Genomic DNA, 19,650 nt, shown 5'->3' with positions numbered 1-19,650 from the left:
AGCCGAAGTGGTGGGGATGGGGGGAGGGAGGAGGAGGAGGAGGTGAAGAGGAGCTCAGCGCTGCGTCTCCCGGACTCGGCTTGAGCTGCTTGGCCCGGCAGCTGTCTGTTACCAGAGGAGCGCTCACACACACACACTTTCAACATTTCCACAATCACTTTCACTGCTTCCTCAGAGCACAGAAAAGAGAGAGACGGGTGAGGTTTTTTTTTGGTGATTAGAGGAAGGTGGAGGGGGCAGTGACTGCTTTATTTGCGGTGTTCACGCCAAAGTTGGAGTGGCCGCTCTGTGCTGCAAGCAGAGATCCTGAAGCAGCAGCAGCAGCTTCCACACCACCACCACCCCCCCTTCTCTGTCTGAAAAGCTCTGATACATGTTGTTTACACAGCAGGTGGATATGACGTCAGGGGCCAGCTTACAGCAAAAAATAACAACATCCAACTCCGCGATTTGTATCTTCCAACCTTCCCCCCCCCACCCATCCCATGCACACACACAGACACACAAACCACCACTCCAACAAAAAAAAACTCATTAAGTTCGCTAGAATTGTGAATAATGAAAAGTGGAAGGGGAAAGCGCTGCGGGAGCATAGGGAAGGATCTGATCAAGTGTTGAGCTCGGTCCCGGCTTTCTAGTTGGTGCTAAAGGGATTTTTGTGTCTTTGGAAAGCGGCTGCTCCACAACGTAGTGCCCGAGCGGAGTAATATATTGTTATTTATTGTGTGCTTGTTGCATGCTTTCTCGTACACAATCGCATGTGTGTTGCAGGGTCAAATTATCTCCTGGTTGCCCAACAACCTAAAAGCAGCACCAACTGGTAAGTTTGAATTTCATTCTTCTGTCTTGTCCTCTCTCTCTCTTCCCCACTCTCTCTCTCCCTTGCCCTCCTCGCTTTCAGGTTTAACTCTTTCTGCTTGGCTTGACTCTAATTTCCTGCAAAGCCCCACGTGCAGTTTGGGGTGTTTTACAGAGAGAAAGAAAACAGCTTTGTCGTTCGTCAAAGTGGGTTTCGGCAAATAATTTGCATTGGCAACACAGGCACACACAAAACTGCTGCTGGGGTGGTTGTTGGGGGTGGGGGGTGGGGGGAGGAGGCTATGGGTTGTAAGTTGAGGTGTGGGAGTCCCCGGGGCTTGATGTAGCTTGAGGTTATTCACCAGAGTGGGTCAGTTTGAAGGAGTTGAGTTGCGCGAGATATATCTGACCCCCTTTTTTTCTCCTCTCCCTGTAATTTCGCTGTTGTTTCCCGAGGACTAAATCGGCGGAGACTTGACATACTGGAGGAGACCGAAGGGATCTCGCTTCTAGGATCACACCATTCCTGTAGGGGGACATTGGCACACAGCGTGCGAACCGCACGGGGAGAGGGGAACTCCTGAAACTTGTCACTTCTTTTTGTCACCGTCCTGCGCTTTTCAGAAAGAGCCACGCGAAGTTTGGATGGGTTAGGGTTAGCATGTCAACATGGGATTACCTAAGAAGTCATCGAAGTTACCCGGGGGGGGGGGGGTGGGGGGAAGGGAAGGTAATTGAGGTTCCGCTGTATCATTTAGTCATAGTTTGTGCAATCTGTACTGCATTCTACGGAGTTTTCTCTGCCAGATGTGTATCGATTTGAGGTGGAAGGGTGGTTGATGGGGAGGGAGGATTAGCAACTTAGTGCAATGCCTGGCTCTGATCGCCAGCTTTTGCAGTGCGGCCCGAACACACATCATCGCCACTTTCTCCTATTCGCGGGCCGCTAGGAGCTCCAATACTGGAAGCAAAGAAACCCACAGCCAAAACAAAAAGGTGCTGCCGATTTGTTTTTAGACGTCCTTTAAAAGTTCGATCGAGCAAGGAACGCGCTGCTGTTAAGCCCGGGCAAGTTGCAATTCACACGGCCTCCGGGGTGAGAGAGAGAAAGCGACCAAGTCTCCTGGCACCTAACCTCTATTACCGAAACAAGTAGCAGGGTTTTTTGTTTGTGTGTCTGTGACACAGAGACACACAACACGCAACCTCCCACCTCTCCCCCTCCCCAAAAAAAAAACTCCACCTCTCACTGGGAGGTGACTTCTCCCCACGGGAACTGGAGTCCACTCCTCATTGTCCCTGGGACTTGGGGAGGATGAGGTGAGGTGTCCAACACTGTGGTTATGGTAGTGGTGGGGATGTGGGACCCAACAAGGGGGTCGGAGGGGGTGAAGGAAATGGGTTTTTTTTTTCTCCCCAGATGAACCCGAACTTCCCAAATCCAGACAAACTGTTTAGAGAGAGAGATAGGGAGTTCTCCACTACCCCCCCCCCCCGCCCCCTGCTCCCACCAACCTCCCCCCAACCTTCCAGCTGCATCTGGCGCCTCCGCGACTTTGTTGTTAACTTGGTGTTTGTTTAACTTTTTCTTGTTGATGAAAGGACGGAGCTGCGGCTGTACGAGTAGCCGCCGAGTCTTTTGTTATGGTAATGCCGGTGTTTAGTCAGATCTTTTCCTGGCGAAAACTTTCCTGTCAGAACTGCTCGCCTCACGTCAGACGCTCTCGATTCGCCTCACACACAGAATGGAACATACCTCACTTTTCCACCCCCACCCCCCCCACCCCAAAAACAAATCCCACGCGGATCCCCAATAAAACAAAAATAATAATTTTTGCATTCGGTCCTATGTTTATTCGGCAGCTTTGCTCCCTGACTGAGTTCAGCTTGCTCCCCTGGAAGTTTGCTCGCTTGACTTCGCCGAGTTTTGGCGGCTGCTGGGCGGACAATGAGTTTTTTGTGTCCGACGGGCAGGGAAGGTGGGGGTGCGGGCGGTGTTTAACCTCGGTATAGAAGCAAGGTACTGCTTTTTATCAAAGGCAATTCTTGACAAAACAAAAGTGTGGAAAAGGCAAAGTCAAGCAAGGTCCTTCTAACACCCCCCCCTCTCCCCCCCCCCCCTCCACCAACTCCCCGGTCAGATTTAGGACCACCCTCTGTTTTTGCAGCTTCTCTTGGAATTAGTTTAGTTTTGGTCGTCTCACATCTCCTCCAAAGTTGCAGGGTCTCTAAAGTTGTGTTGAGGGGTAGGGGTAGTGGGTGGGGAGGGAGATGTTTAATGTTAAGTCACAAAAGAAAAAAAATGCACAAGAGTGGAATTTAGCTCCCCCCCCCGCCCCCATCACCCCCAATCTTGGATTACGCAGTGTCTGAGAAAATTGCACTAAAGCAAACAGCCCAGCGAGAAGCGATCCTTGACAACCGCAGAGCAAAGTCAAGCGGCGCGCACATCAAACAAAGTCCGTGCTGGGCCGTTGTCAAGGGTCCGCTCCTCGGGAGGCTTTCAACCGTGCGCCCAGGCGCTGCACACCAAATGCTCGCACACACTGTCGGAAGATCAGAAAAAGGGAGAGGCTGTGAGTGGAAGCTCCCCATCAGCCCCATAACCTCCACTGGTCCAGAGGAACTTTATAAAGTTTCTGTGTTAAGGCAAGATTCAACCTTGAAACGCCTCAGATTTGAGTCATCAGAATCACGTCTGCTTAAGTCCATTCTTAACAAGTTGGGGCATAAAGAATGATCATTTAGACCGAGATTTCGTCTAAGCGTGTCTGTGTAGGCGCACACATAACTTGTATGTCATGAATACTTCTTTTTGAATAAAAAAAATCCGCGTTATAATTTTAGTGATAAAATTATATTTATTACCGACCTTGTAGTTTGGCTGGTTCAGGAGCGATGATCCAAGCCCTGACGGTAGATTTTCGTTGGATTGTGCATTTCGTTGAGGTGCATTTTTGTTATCAGTTGCCAAATAATGGATGGAATAAAATCAAGCAATACTCCGCTGATAGAGACTTTAGCACGGCTAAAAATGACTGGTGCTCCACCTCAATTATTTATCTCCAGATTTACCATACATTGATAGGTAGCACTAGTGTGAACAGATTGGGACTTCGTTAAGTTTTAGTTATAGCAGGGATTTGGCTGAACTTTTATTGAGTTGACGGAACAGGATTCAATTGGTGTTTATCCACAAGTTAGTTATAAAGAGACTGAGTCAAAACTTAATACCAGTTAAGCTTCAATCTGTAAATACTGTACAGTGTGATTAAGAACTGTAAAATTAAATATCAATATTTGTTGATACTAATTTTTGTATTTCATACAAATGATCCCACTTTCATCAGAGAAACTGTAATAAGACAACATATTTTAATACATGTAATATCTGTATTTTAGTGAAACCCACAGAAGCATGTTGTGGTTGTAATTTACTTAAGTATATACAATTCACTGAATGATGCCTTTACATTGACGCCATTTGTAAATCACATGAAATGTAAACAATTTCAAAACCCTACCTAATTTCCTGTCTATTGTCATTACATCAATATATCTCTATATTGGTTTGTTATATTACAAGATTATACAGAAACATTTTTATTTGTAGCTGTGAGTACATATATAATTATTAAAAACTGATGATTTATAAGAATAGATGATAGTAATGAAAAAAGTTGACATATTAAAAAGTGGCAGCTGAACAAAATAGAATAATTTAGTACACGCTAACTTTAAGGGGAATGTAATGATGTTAGAACATCTTAAATGTATTTTTCATATGTTTTTAAAACTATAATGTTGACAAAGAAGAGAATGCTGTGTTTTTGTTAGGCAACATTGGGGAGAGTATATTGAACCTGTCAGTCAGTAATAATCTTCCTTCTTGTGGTAGTTGAGTCACTTACTTGCTTTGCACTGTTGTGGCAGTAGATTTGAGTCACAGCACAAGCTGACATTTGAAAATATCAACTGTGAGGGCTACACTAACGACTGGGACCCTATCGGGCTGTATGAGCAGTTGACCATTCTTTCAACTAAATAAAGCTTATGGAATTGATGATCGATGTTTAAGTAAAGAAGTTAGAGATTCAAAGTCTTACAAGTTGCATGTTGTCTAAGAAACACATCAGTCTGGCTATACCAGTGGCAATTCCTGACACTTTACATTAAACTAAATTAAATATTATAATCAAACAAAATATACACTTTAAATAGTATACGCCATAGGCAAGTTTAAAAACCTGTTTGTTATAACTATTATGTCATTTCATATATGGTTATCTTCGTGGATGATAGTCAGAACTGTGAGGAAATTAGTATTTTCCATCTTTAATAATTAATCAAATTCCTTAATTTCAATTAATATGGATTCATAATAATGAGTATCAATACATTAATGTTTGCCAGATATGCTTAGTGAATATGGATTGTCGTGCTGTATGTACATTAACAGCTATTTGCCATTTTATGGCAAATAATCAGTATTCATACCTGTACATAAATTCACAAAAATTGCTGGACAAGCAATCCATAGTAAAAAAGTAATTGGCTGTTAATGAATAAAGTTGGCATTACGTATTGGAGAATTAATGATTTTTGAGAACAGTACATTAGCAGAGTGCTGACAGACCTAATTACATATAAAGTAAGATGTAGATATATGGTTTTGTATCTGCAGATCAATATACTTCCCAAAAGAATACCAGATTCTCTAGAGAATTTTTATAAAATGGTTCAGTTTGACTGTTTGCCAATGGCCTTTGTCAACCAGCAATAACATTATGAATAGGCTTTAAACTACTTTCAAGTGCTGACCAAACCTGTATACATTTTCTTTTGTTTCTTAAATATCTGAATATTTTTTTCTAAGTTTATTTCCTTCAAAATTTCAATAGTTTATCACTTTGCTATCTAAAAGTTTATTTTTGCATACCACATGGATGGTGTTTAGATGTGAATGCAAATGTGAAAAGAAATCACTTCTCAGATTTTGCAGGCAAGCTGAACTGATAGAGAAAGGGCTAATGAAGCATGACTCCTGAATACCAGCAATACATTCTGTGCAAACTAACAAGCCTACATGAGTGCAGTTGCAGCTAAAGTACTATTTAATTACTTTCTATAAGATAGTTGTTTATTGAGATCAGACTATAGTTTTTTATATGTTTAGGTGTGTATAGATTTTTGAGATTATTGGAATGGTATATCTTAACTCTGCAAGTGATATTGATTAATTTGTTTGCTTTCCCCCATTCCATTGAATATATATTCATTTATGATCAATTTAATTTTGATTTCTTCTTTTAACTTGCCTGATCAAAAATAATTAATATTTGGTTGTGAGTGTCTCAATGTTTTCACATCATATTTAGTTGATTACATGTAAGGCTTCTTGGTCTGAAAACTGAGGATTCTGTATTGAAATTAAAGTAAAAATGGGTTTGTTCCACCTTTGATTATAGTGTTCTTTCACTCCGTTCTAACTACAAGCTAAAAGCTTATTTCTGTCAAATTTTATGACTTACCAAAATCATCTCCAGTAGTATAGCAAATAAAGCACTTAAAATTGTGATTCAAATCCTCTTTTAAACTCTAATGAGTTTAAATTTACATGTTTGTAAGCATAACACTATTTGTTTACACTATGTCCAGAAGGCCTGCTGCCAGTCCGTTTATGATAATATACCATAATAACTTTTTTCCATATATAGTTTAAAGACAGAAGTATTATTGCGGTTTGTCATTATCTTTGATTGACAGCCAGCTTTACAGATCCAATGTAAACAGTGAATGTCATTTGCTACAATGATTGAAGTTTTAACAGCTTCAAAATGGAAAGAATTGAAATTGTGTTCTTTTTCCACTTTAAGAGACTACATAATTTTGTGCGGACTGTTGATAAACTAGAGTTACAGTTGTGTGGGCGATGCAGTTTTAAGGAGCTCAAAAATGATAATAAAATCTTACCATATTAAGGGTGGTCCACATGAGCAGATTTAGAAATTTAACACTTTATTTCTATGCATTTATTGAAACAAGCTCAAAGATTAAATACTTGGATAGTTTTTGAGGAAATAAAAGCTGAAATATTATATTCTTGCAAGCAGTATTGTTTAATTTGAATAAAATATTTATAATTAATAACATTGTAGAACTTTAATCAAATATGTGAATTTAATTCTGGTTTTTTTTAGAAAGTGAAATTGAGATTAGGATACTCCATATCACAAATGACAAGGAAATGGATTTAATTAGCTATTAATTAACAGGACCAAAGATATTGCATTGCAGTGATGCAGACAGAAAGTATACTGTTTAAATGGTTTGCATGATACTTTGACATGTTGGAATGTCTTCATAGAAATGTTGAAACGTACCTGTGGGAATTGCTGCGATTGCTATATCTGCCAAGGTCACCTAACATTTCTCCCTAGTGACCTAAAATCTTGTTGTTAGGCCAACAGGCAACAAAAAGTAAGAGATGATATTTGAAACTGAAAGTTTGCTTAGCTTTTACACAGTTTTCTTTTGGAGGCAAAAAGAAAACTGCCAAAATATATTTGCAGTGGTGTAATATAATGTAATGAGCATTCATGATTTTGGTAGTGAGATATTATTGTGTCACTGAGTCAGTCACATTTCCAGAGCTGGTGGCTTTCATCTCGTGCATCAGTGTCAATTACTGTATATTTGTCTTAGTTTAAATTTTCAATATCTGAGGAACCTAAGAATCAAATTTTGAAATAAACAGTCAACTTTGGTATTATCCAATCACAGAATGTGTGGACAGTTGTAAATCCCCAATAGTTTATTGTTTAATTAGAATTTTCAACTGGAATATTATTTAGGGGATGGTGTTTAGTGTTTTAAATGAACAAATCTTTATCTTAAGTAATGAAACAAAAAATGTTAGTTGTTCATGCAGACTACATATACATTATAGGGTAGGACATTCCAGGCTTTGAAAAGCTCTGAAGAATCTTTGCCTGGCAGCTTCGAAGCAAGTAGGATCTATATATTGCAGTAATTTTATTAGTAATCTGTGCAGCCTTTATTACATGTGCTCTTTATTTGGACTTCGCATTACAGTGGATAGATTCATGCTTAACCTGGTGAAGAAATCTACACTGAGCTTTTAATATTTAACACACTCTCTGTCCCAGCTAACAACTAACTTGATAGATAAAATTGGCACCTGATTTAAGAAAAAGCTAGCGAGTGTACTTATAAAAAATTGCTAAATGCTTGTAATTCAAAAAGCACCTTTATGCTTGAAAAGGCTGTTTAACTGCAAGTAAAATCTAAAGGTTAGAAACAGGGGAACAAATAGACACGGTTAATCTAACAATGCATTTAACTATTTTAAAGCTCATTTAACACCAGTGGATTCATTTTGGTTTAGTTTAGTTTTGAATCAATTTTTACGCACACTTGTCATGGGGAATTCATCCCCCTCCCTTCGTAAAAAAGAATGCAACACTTAAATTGTAATAAACCTTTAAGCTACATTGTACTGCAATTAGTTGTATGTGCCTCTTTACTAAAAACTTCATTTGAAACCAAGTTTGTTTTTAAAAGTTCAGGACTGTAGAAATGAAATTCTGATTTGCACAGGTATAGATTCTGTTTTCAGCCTTCCAAAGGACTGCACATTGTAGTACAGAATACATCATGGTCTCAGAGGTGGTGGGTTTTCTTCCAACTATGGCATGACATACTTTTGGGAATTAGGCCATTCCGTGTCTTGAGAGGATTCTCCCAAGCCTCCTGTCCTGGACAGCCATCATGGGTGCATCCTTGGTGCTAATGAACATCCCTTTGTATGCCTCTGCAATTCTCGATGTAAAGGCTCCCTGGGTATCTGGAAGTTCCTCTTTATAGCATCAGAACTTTGATTCTCCACATGTCTATTTATTTGTTTTAATTGGTTCATAATAAATTGCAGGAAGACTAAATGTAGTTATACAATTGGATATACAATTTATGTTCTAAAACAATGCTCAAAATTGAGACAAAAATAAAACAATTCCTGTCACCTTGCTAGGTTATGGTTTTACTGACACTGATTGACCTTTACTTCTGGTGGCAACTGATAGTATGTAAGCTTCAACAGTAAGAATTTACAGTCTGCTCCACTGGGGAGAGGGGAAGATGTCAGAGCAGAGCCCACTCTAGTTTCAACTGACTTCCAATAGGGGTCATTGCTCAGTTGTAATTTCCTGAGCAGATTTTCCCCTCCCTTATCCAGGGACAGTGAGGCCGATTATCAAATGCTGTTGTTTCCTAGCTGAGGTAAAGTATTGTAGCGCAGACTGAGGGCTTGAGTCCTTCACTAGACTTATTGGATAAGTGCACTGACTGATCAGGAGACCCCACATAAATGACTTAAACACAGATTGCATTGGAAATGGGATTGCTGGCAGGTTGCTTTCGTTATGAAGTTTCCTTTGGAAAAGTCAATTTGTGGGACAGCTCAGCTTAATAAAAATGCTGTTTGCATGTGTGTAATGTATTAGCTTTTGCCACATTGTCTGTTGTGGTTCCTTGCTAGTCATAGTGTGTTAATTCAACAAGCGCAGTATTCGATAGATATCTGTCCAGAATAAATGTGCACATTCAGTTTAAAGCTCAGTAAATGGACAACTTAAATTTTTGACTACGGTATATAAATAATGAAACCAAGGTGCAATTTTAGATTAAATCATCCCCAATAATCAGTCACATAATGTATTGCAGTTCTTGAACAACAAACCTAATTACACACAGGTAACAAAATGTATCATTGTATATCAAATGAGGTGCTATCATTCAGTGATACAATGGTTGTATTCTGTATTATGGTGTATAAGATATACACATCTCCTATCTCTGCCTGTGCTGATCTTTTCCTTGTGATAATATATTTACAAAAACAAGATACATCCTGTTTAACCAGTTCTTTTATTTTGGTAAAAGTGAACCGGTTTACAAGATGTAATGATTGAAATGTTAACAAGAAACATCGACAAAGTACAGTCATTAATAAAAAATATAGTCTTCAACATTGGACTGTTGTGCCTATTGAGAGAAAATGTAAACTGGCCTCTGGAAGTGACATGAATTTAGATTTCACATAAGTTGCACTGTATGTATTTAATAAGTATCTGATAGGAATCCCACTTCCAGCATGTAATATACCCTCCTGAATTACCTGAACATAGAAATGAGCAAGTTAATTTATTTTTACTGGTCACTATGTTTAAGATTAGCGTAGATTTTTGGAATTTCTCAGGAAATTTCCTTTTCACAGTTGCTTATCTTTCTTGACTAAACCTTTGAATATGAGGTGCAGTGGAATAAGTTAGGTTTACCAGAAGAAATGCTGAAAGACAGAAGAGGAAGATTATTCTTAGACTGGTGATGTAAACAAAATTGAAAAGCAAAAGAGTGAGAGCAATATTTAATGATGGAACTAGTAATGGGAGCATTACTCTTGTGTCAAGAGTTATAATGGAGGAGGATGCTAATTTAAATATTATCACTTTGACAGAATTGTAAAATTGTTTTAAAGATTAAATGGGCAAAATGCAATGTTTGTGACTTTGTGATAATCATTTTAAAAAGCATCTTAATGCTCAGTTTGTGTGAATCTTTGAAAATTGCAACAATTGAATACAGAAAAAATCCCGAATTGGCTTTAAATGTAGTTGAAGGAATAGAGAGGCACAAAAAGTGACCTGAGAAAGAAAGTACTCAGATACAAGACACTATGGAATTAGACTGATGCGAAAAATGTCAAGAAGGTTACTGAGCTTGGGCTGAATTTTACAAAGAATTGGCTGTGTCAATTTCATGGAGTTTCTTAGAGGAATTTTCTCTGTGAGCTATTGCAAATGATCTCATGCAGTTCTCTGCAGCTCACCTCATTGTCATCACATCTCTATGACACCCTGCTCGTATTATCATGTGCTCATCAATGGTGGAATTATTTGCCAGTGGCAGGAGTTCCCTGCTTTTCTCATATTGGGGCCATATTTAAAGCACAGTCATGCAACAGATCATTCGTTACCAGCCAGGACCTACCTTTCACAATGCACGGAAGGGGAGAGAATGTTAAAGAAGAACTGAGGGCACGTAGTTGGCATGTGTGACACTTGATTGTAAATACAAACTCTCATTTGTGAATGCATTGTCATTTTACATCACCTCTCGAATGAACTGTCAACATGACTGCAGCTGCAAGAATCAAACCACAAAACTTACCTATCCTTAGTGTCAACCCATTATGGAGCCCTGTCTCGGTGAGTTCTCCCCTAATGCCCAGAGAAGCGCACTGCCTTCATCATGTTCTGGAAAGCCTTCAGATGGTTGAAAATGTTCACTTTTATTCAACAACAATAATTGAATATTTACTGTGGAGAAGCATATGGAAGCTAGAGAACTTGGAGAAATAGTGATATCTTGAAAAGTCTCCATATTACAGAGAAGAAGGTGCTGGTTGTCTTAAAATGCATAAAGTTGGATAAATGCCCAGGCCCTAATGAAGTGTATTCAAGAACATTATGGGAAGTTATGGAAGTAATTGCTGGGGTTCTTGCTGAGATATTTGAATCATTTATAGCCCTGGGTGAAGTGCCAGAGGGACAGGATTTACATTGCTTTGGAAAGGCAAAGTCTAATTAGGGACAGTCAGTGTGGCTTTGTGCATGGAAAATCATGTGTCACTAACTTGATCGAGCTTTTTGAAAAGGTGATAAAGAAGATTGATGAAGGCAGAGCGGTGGAGGTTCTTTATACGTACTTGCAAAATGTTTGGAAACATTTTGGATCCTGTCCCTCAGAATCCTCTCCAACAACTTTCCCGCCACGGACGTCAGGCTAACCGGTCTATAGTTCCCAGCTTTTCCTTACCATCCATCTTAAATAATGGCACCACATTAGCCAACCTGCAGTCCTCTGGCACTTCACCCAGGGCTATAAATGATTCAAATATCTCAGCAAGAAGCCCAGCAATTACTTCCATAACTTCCCATAATGTTCTTGAATACACTTCATTAGGGCCTGGGGATTTATTCAACTTTATGCATTTTAAGACAACCAGCACCTTCTCCTCTGTAATATGGACACTTTTCAAGATATCACTATTTCTCCAAGTTCTCCATGTGGTAGACTGGTTAGCAAGGTTAGTGCACATGGAATCCAGGGAGCACTAGATATTTGAATACAAAATTAGCTTGAAGGTATGAGAGAGAGGGTGGTGGTGGAGGGTTGTTTTTCAGATTGGAGGACTGTGACCAGTAATGTGCTGCAAGGATCAACGCTGGGTCCACTGCTTTTTGTCATTTATATAAATGATTTGGATGTGAATATGGAAGGTATGGTTAGTAAGTTTGCAGATGACACCAAAACTGCACAGTGAAGAAGATTATCTTGGAGTACAATGGGACCTTGATCAGATGGGCCGAGGAATGGAAGATGGAGTTTAATTTAGATAAATGCGAGGTGTTGTATTTTGGAAAGGCAAATCAGGGCAGGACGTAGGGGCCTGGAGAGTGTTGCCAAACAAAGAGACCTTGGGAAACGGGTTTACAGTTCCTTGAAAGTGGAGTTGGAGGTAGACAGGATAGTGAAGAAGGCATTTAGTATGCTTGCCTTTATTGGTCAGTGCATTGAGTAGAGGAGTTGGGTTGTCATGTTGCGGCTGTACAGGACGTTGATTAGGTCACTTTTGGAATACTGCAGTCACTTCTGATCTTCCTGTTGTAGAAAAGATGTTGTTAAACTTGAGAGGGTTTCAGAAAGGCTTACAAGGATGTTGGAGGCTTTGAGCTATAGAGAGGGGCTGAACAGTCTGGAGATAATTTCCCTGGAGCATCAGAGGCTGAGGGGGTGGCCTTATAAAGGTTTATAAAATCTTGAGGAGCATGGATAGGGTGAACAGCCAAAGTCTTTTTCCTAGGGTACAGGAGTCCAAACTAGAGGGAATAGAGGAGAGAGGAAAGATTGAAAAGAGACCTAAGAGGCAATTTTTTTTATGCAGAGAGTGGTGCATATATGAATTGAACTGCCAGAGGAAGTGGTGGAAGCTGGTATAACTGCAATATTTAAAAGACATCCGGATGGGTATATGAATAGGAAAGTTTTAGAGGGATATGGGCCGAATGCTGGCAAATGGGACTAAATTAATTTAGGATATCTGGTCGACATGGACGAGTTAGACTGAAAGGTCTTTTTCTGTGTTGTACAATTCTATGACTATGAACAGCAGAAAAAAGAAAAAGACAGACAAAAGAACAAGCTTTATTTACATCTGAGAACAGATAATGATCAATTGCCTTTTTAGCACCAACAAATTTATGGTCAATATCAGATCACTGCATCCAAATCACAGCTTTCGGAATGAGGTTTCAGTTAGGTCCTGTCTGGCTTGTGGAGCCCACCTTACGCTGCTTTGTCATGCTAAAGGTGAGTTCCTCCCACTTATAGTCCTCATCATCCTGCTTAGAAGACTGCTGCCACTTTTCAGTGCCTATCATATCCGTTCACTGCGCGAGTTGTGCAGAACATTTCATGCTAGCCATATGCAGCACATTTTGTCTGGATTGTATTGTTTGGTTCCCAAAGACAGATATATGCATTGGAGTCTCATCTTCAGGAAGCCTGATAGCTCTGGTCAAAGAATGGGCTGCATCATATCAATGCTAAGCCTCTAAGTGTAACAGAGACACCCGACATAATTGCAGAGGGTAGACCTTGTCTCTTCTTAACAATCCTTGCAAGTCAATTAGTCCTTGGTACAGAGCAGGAACATGATAATTCTTGAACATATAGGAATCATAGCAGCTGCTGGAGTATCTGGTGCAGAATGGTAAGATGCAGTACCTGTAGTCACAGATGACTTGTACATTGATGGAATGGATCCTTTTTCTTTTGATGAAGTCAGCCATGTTTTGATATGACCCTCTCAACCTACAGTGCCTTGCACTTGGGCGAAGCAAGGTACTATCCAGCTACAGTATAGACCCTATCACCAATGAGATGAAATAGTGTGACCTGGCCTCAGAACAGTTTTGATACATTCATAGGTTTAAGGTTGTGAGATCCTACACAGGTCACAGTTAATCCTTGGAAGCAGCCACTTGCATAAAAAAAAAGTTATCACAGTTGTCAACTTGATTGCTATTGGGATAGGATGGCCTCCCACCCCTTCAGGCCACAGGTCCTGCTTGTGTAGATGACATAGTTCAGGGCCTTCATCTGCTTTCCAGAGGTGATGTGCCTTGCTGGTTCGGAGAAAATGACATTGAGGATGAAAGACTCTGACCTTCCTGTACCACCTTTGCATTCTAATCAGACCTTAATCTGCAACTCCTTCATGTAGAGGCTGTTCAGCAACTACTGGATTTTGCTGCTGGCTCTGTGAGACTGGTGCTAGTTCAGTCCTTCCTTCTTTTCTTTGTGGCTTCATCGCACCACACAGCAATGATAACATCTGCTATGACTGGACCCATTGTTTATGGTTGCAAAGGACCTGTGCAGGGAACATCAGAAACAGAACTGGCTCTTTGTGATGTGAACAGTCAGTATTCGCATCACACACAAATGGCAGTTAGTGTAGTGTACCATGTCTAACTGTATGGAGTACTGTGGCAAGAGTGGTGGTAGCAATTAGCTCTATGCCTTTCTGAGATCTTGGATTGTCTTTGTGAATTGTGGCTAGAAGGCAAGACGTTTAAGACTTTGCAGTCCCTTGATTATTTCTGCTTCACAGAGATGACTATGATCAATCTGTAATGACCAGTGACATGTCAAGGTTGCTTGTGACCAGAATCGACCAAGGTTGGACACTTATCTGTTATTAAAGATATGGTTAGCCTGCACTCTAAGTGCCTACTTGATGCATTTTCCCCTTGAAGAGCCGCTCATCATTGACAAGTAGAACCTGTGCATGCAGACTGAATAAACACTACCCACTTCAGTTTTGGTTGAGTTAATCTCCATTTACATTCGGTGTTAACAATTTGCATAAGGATGGAAGGGAATGCAGACTTGGCAATTTCCTCTGTCCTGAAGCTCTTCAACCATGTTGTGAAACAAACTCGCAATGTGGACTTCAACAGTTTCCTCATTTCCCCTTCCCCCACCTCACCCTAGTTCTAAACTTCCAGCTCAGCACTGTCCCCATGACTTGTCTGGACTTGTCCTACTTGCCTATCTCCTTTTCCACCTATCCACTCCACCCTCTCCTCCCTGACCTATCACCTTCATCCCCTCCTCCACTCACCCGTTGTACTCTATGCTACTTTCTCCCCACCCCCACCCTCCTCTAGCTTATCTCTCCATGCTCCAGGCTCACTGCCTTTATTCTTGATGAAGGGCTTTTGCCTGAGATGTCGATTTCGAAGCTCCTTGGATGCTGCCTGAACTGCTGTGCTCTTCCAGCACCACTAATCCAGAATCTGCAGTCATTGTTTTTACCAAAGTGAGTCATAGGGCTCAGCCTGGTAATAAAGGCCTCACCCTGCCTCCTTAAACTTCTATGTTTCTTTTTTCATTGTTTGAGTTGTTCAGCAGTGTTCCCTGTAAGCTGGACGGCTGCACAGTTGCTTGGAGGATCCGCACATGCCAATGCATTGAATTCCAGTTGCAGAGACTGCTTCCATTGCCAGATCCTGGAGGTCTGTGCGGTGGCAGGAAAAAGGTGAGGGGATGCATTGCTTCCAAATGGAGCTTCAGCGCATTCCCACCCAACACCATGTATGCCTCCATTTTCCAACATTACCATCGTCATGCCAATCACTCCAGTACACTGTTCCCCTGATTTGAAGCAAGGGTGATAGGGACTGTTGATGACCACCACCCTGCAGTATCCCAGACTGTAGTGATATGGATTCCCTAACTGAACCCTGACCCTGACCACCCCAAGTGCTGACTGACTGTGTCCAAACCCTTCAACTGAGAATGGATGCTGCCTTTGACTAACTGTGGTAGGATCTCATGACTGAAGACAGTTCTCCTTGATGAATGAGGGCTAATCTCATTCGATTTGGTTGAAACACATTGAGTGTGTTTACCTGGTGAGTTGCTGCTAAGTGGTGTAGATGTCACATCTTTGCCTCAGCATTACTGTAGACCATGACAAATTCCCTGGCTTAGTGTCTGGACTAAACGGCAAGTCAAGTATTGTGAGCCTTTACCACGTGTATGAGCTGGCAAAACGTCAAAGGATTAGTGAAAACCTATGGCTTTAGTACTTAGGAGGCAGCTCCTCACTTCAGCTGATTTGATTGCACCTTGAAACCTAGAAATATTTTTGTCGATTTTAATTTCTACAATGGTTGAAAGGTCTGCTTACAGTGCAAAATAACAGATTCACAATGCCATGGTTGTGTGCTTGAGTTTATAAGGCATCTAAATAATTATGATAAACACCACTCAGTTGTATTTATCTATGAATGGCAGTGTAAAAGTTTACATTCACATGAGCCTTGTTTCTGGAAGATTCTGTTCTGCTGGTGGTTATATATCTTAAATTTTGTGATAAGCTTTTTGGAAAGGTGTGCAAAGAAGAGTCACATATTTTATTATGGAAGGACAACAGTAGAAGGCCGCAATTATTAGTAGGAGCTAAAGCTGTTTATCTTGGGTACACTCTCTCACAATTTCACAGGAAACACTTTGGAGAAAAAAACATATACTTTTGCAGCATGATCAGTCTTCTGCACATTTTGACCCATGAAATGTGAAGTTAAATCTGAGGAACCAGATCACTTGTATTATTGGAGATATGTTCTGATTGATTGATAGATATAGTTGTACATTAGTTTTCAATTGTGTTGCAGAACTGGCACTGGATAAAGTTGTGTGTTTCTCCACTTGTGTTATAAAGGAAAAAAAGAAATGAAAGGAAAAGTAAAATAGAAAAGAGAGAAATTAGAAAAATATGAGGAAAGTGGAAACTAGGGTCTGGATTCTACGTTTTCCGTTGGGATGAGGGAGACAGAATAGAAACGGAATGGTCCACTTGTTCTTGCTACTGCTGTCCAAGCTTTGTCAGTCAAGCATTAGATGGCCAATTGGTAGCTGTCTGATGGGAAGAAAGCCAATTAAAGCTGCAAATGGGGTGCTCAGCACCCAATTGGGACTGCAGGCAAGGACATCATGCAGAAGTGGTGTAATGTTGCAAGCAGGAAATTAGTCATAGTTAAAGGCGTCACGTTCTCTTCATCCCTCTTTATGTTCTATTTGAAGCTGTAAGAAGCCCAAAAATGAGTTTAAAAAAACCCCAACTTTGGTACCTTCACCAGCAGAATCTGCTGCTACATTCATAGGGTGATTCCACTGGCATGCCTTTTCTTCTACCCTTGTGCTACCTTGGCATAGCTACTGTAAAACACTCCCAAACATTTACATGTCCAACGCCCAAAATGTTCAACTAAAATTTTTATACAATTGGGTCATCTACAAGCTTACTAGCTTGTTAATTAATTTCAAAATTCAATTTTGACACTCGCTTACCTTCACTAATTTTGGAAGCTGGCATGATGACATTGAATTGCCAACCTGACAAAATTACACCCTATTTAATGTTTGCATGGTGATGGTAGTGGAGGGTGGGGCTGTGCCCCACCCAATTTGCTGATGCAAGTTTAAAATCCAGCCCTCGGAGATATGAAACATGGTTTTGTTTCAATTTAAAGTAGCTCTTCCCAGCCTGGCCTTCAGGCAGTGGCTCTTCTGCTGCTGGGTCCCTTGTTAATTCCTAGGAAATACTGACAGTCTTACTCCACTAACACAAAACAAGTCAAGTTCCAAGGATGTACCAGTCTTCAGCATTCATGGCCAGTGCTGTCAAGACATGCTTATTGATTTGTGCACACTCAGCAGAACAGAAACAATAGCAGATTTAACTTCTTTGCTGGGATGATGGACAGTTGCCAATCAGTGTAACTGCATTTTTCCAATGCTTATATTACTGCTTTTGTGTAATTTATTGTTAGGATGTTAGTCATTAAAGATTTTTGAGTCATTGTGTGGGTCATTCTTTATATTGCAGTGCTTTAGATTCATTCTAATATCTGATCATCACAAGCCTAGATCAACATTGAAGGTCCTTGAAGGTATGATGTTCCAGGTCAGCGTTCCAGTCAATGAGTTACTAAGAATTTGATTTTAATTCAAGTGCAGATCTCAGGTCAGCATGATCATGTTTGGAGAAAATCATTAAATTACGTTAACGAAAGCTTGTACATATGAAAGTTTTCATATACAATATCAGAAATAAATACAAAATATAATGCTGCTACACTGTAACCTTTTATTTCTTCTTCTTGCCTGTAGTCAACTTAATAAAATGCACATTAACATTTATCTGGATTTGTAATTTGATAAAACAAATGAATTTTTATACCATTTTTTTACTTCCTGGATTGTTAGGTGTGAACTAAAAGACTGTCTTGACATTGCAACTTGGATATGCTGTGAGATTGAAAAGTTGCAGGGACTCAATAGAAAAGATGAGCATTCAGTAGCAATTGTGAATATGTGTACCCTTTCTTTCTGATACTTTGTTTCCACATTTTAGTTCTCTATCTTGTCACACACCAATTCCTGTTCAAGAAACATGAATGACCAGGAAAAGCAACGGTTTCTTATATTTCTGTAAATGTGCTTTTGAACTGACTGCTGAGTGTTGTGCATGTTTCTGCTTTGTTTTGCATAATAACAGCAGTGTAACATAAAATATTCCCTCTTTCAACTGATACGTGTCTTACTTTGGCACCATTCAAAATCTGAGTTGGAATTTTACACAGACCTGGTAAATCTGCCCACCCGTTCAGTTGAAAAGGGGGCAGTAGGTCCATGCCGCACTGCACTGTCTGTCACTGCTGCGGATTGAACAATGGTCGGGGAACAGTTAGACCAGGCAGTTCACCTGGGAGCAGTGGCCACTGCTGGGGCCACAGGTGATACCTAATATTGAAAAGGAATGGAACCGAAACCTGATTTTGGATTTTGTCAGATTATCAGGCCCTGACAAGGGGGTGTGGGGGTTGGTTCAGGAGGGCAGTAATGGGGACCATGTAGAGTGTGCAGGTGGCTATGCCAGTGGTTTTGGAGGGTGGGCGTGGCTAGCTTTTGCTGGAGCGGCATGGTAGCTCAGTGGTTAGACCTGGGTTCGATTCCCACATTCCTGATGAAGGGCCTATGCCCAAAACGTCAACTCTCCTGCTCCCCAGATGCTGCCTGACATGTTGTGCTTTTCTAGACCCACACTTTTCAACTTCGATTCCACCCTCGGGCAACTGTCTGTGTGGAGTTCACACATTCTTCCCCGTATTTGTGTGGGTTTCCTCCGGTTGCTCCGATTTTGTCCCACAGTCCAAAGGTGTGCACGTTAGGTGGATTGTCCATGCTAGATTGCCCGTTGTATTCCGTGATGTCCTGTCGAGGTGGGAAATGCAGAGTTACAGGGATGGAGTTTGGGCGGGTGGGTTGGGGTGCACGAGGTGATGGTTGGGTCTGGGTGGGATGCCCTTTGGAGGGTTGGTGTGGATTAGGGCTGAATGGCCTGCTTCCACACTGTGGGGTTTCTATGATCTTATCCAATCCTGAGGCACCTCTTCTTCAGTTTGCGAAAAGACTGAGGGTTTTCACCTCCCTCCTCTGGTACTTTATTGGCAGCAAGGACGCTTACGCTCTCATTAATTGGCTGCTATAAGATTGTGGTAGGCCAAAGGGTGGGGAGACTGCCAAAGCCTCCACCTCCACTGGTAAAATATTAGGGTGACAGAGGGACAGACTTTCACATTAGTTGTGAAGGTAAGAAAGCTGGAAATCAACTGTCTTATCAATCAGTGGATTGAT

The 19,650-nt window shown here is 40.8% G+C and overlaps 1 protein-coding gene across 7 annotated transcripts in view; it reads left to right on the top strand.

Moving 5' to 3' along the window:
• The first annotated feature begins 663 nt into the window (after positions 1-663).
• Positions 664-19,650, top strand: part of foxp1b (forkhead box P1b) — a 476,491-nt gene continuing 457,504 nt past the window's right edge. For 2 of the 7 annotated variants that reach the window (XM_087994444.1, XM_087994447.1), the window contains exon 1: positions 664-820. The gene's annotated coding sequence lies outside the window, so the exon portion shown is untranslated. Of the gene's footprint in view, positions 821-1,776; positions 1,795-19,650 lie in introns of those variants that run through there. The other 5 variants (XM_087994445.1, XM_087994450.1, XM_087994451.1 and 2 more) reach the window with 5 other exon arrangements.

The sequence above is a fragment of the Chiloscyllium plagiosum genome, unplaced genomic scaffold, assembly GCF_037043375.1.
Source record: "Chiloscyllium plagiosum isolate Xiang-an unplaced genomic scaffold, Cpla_swu_hap1 HiC_scaffold_14, whole genome shotgun sequence".
In the NCBI taxonomy this organism is placed as follows: domain Eukaryota; kingdom Metazoa; phylum Chordata; class Chondrichthyes; order Orectolobiformes; family Hemiscylliidae; genus Chiloscyllium; species Chiloscyllium plagiosum.
This window is presented reverse-complemented; position numbering and strand designations above follow the sequence as displayed.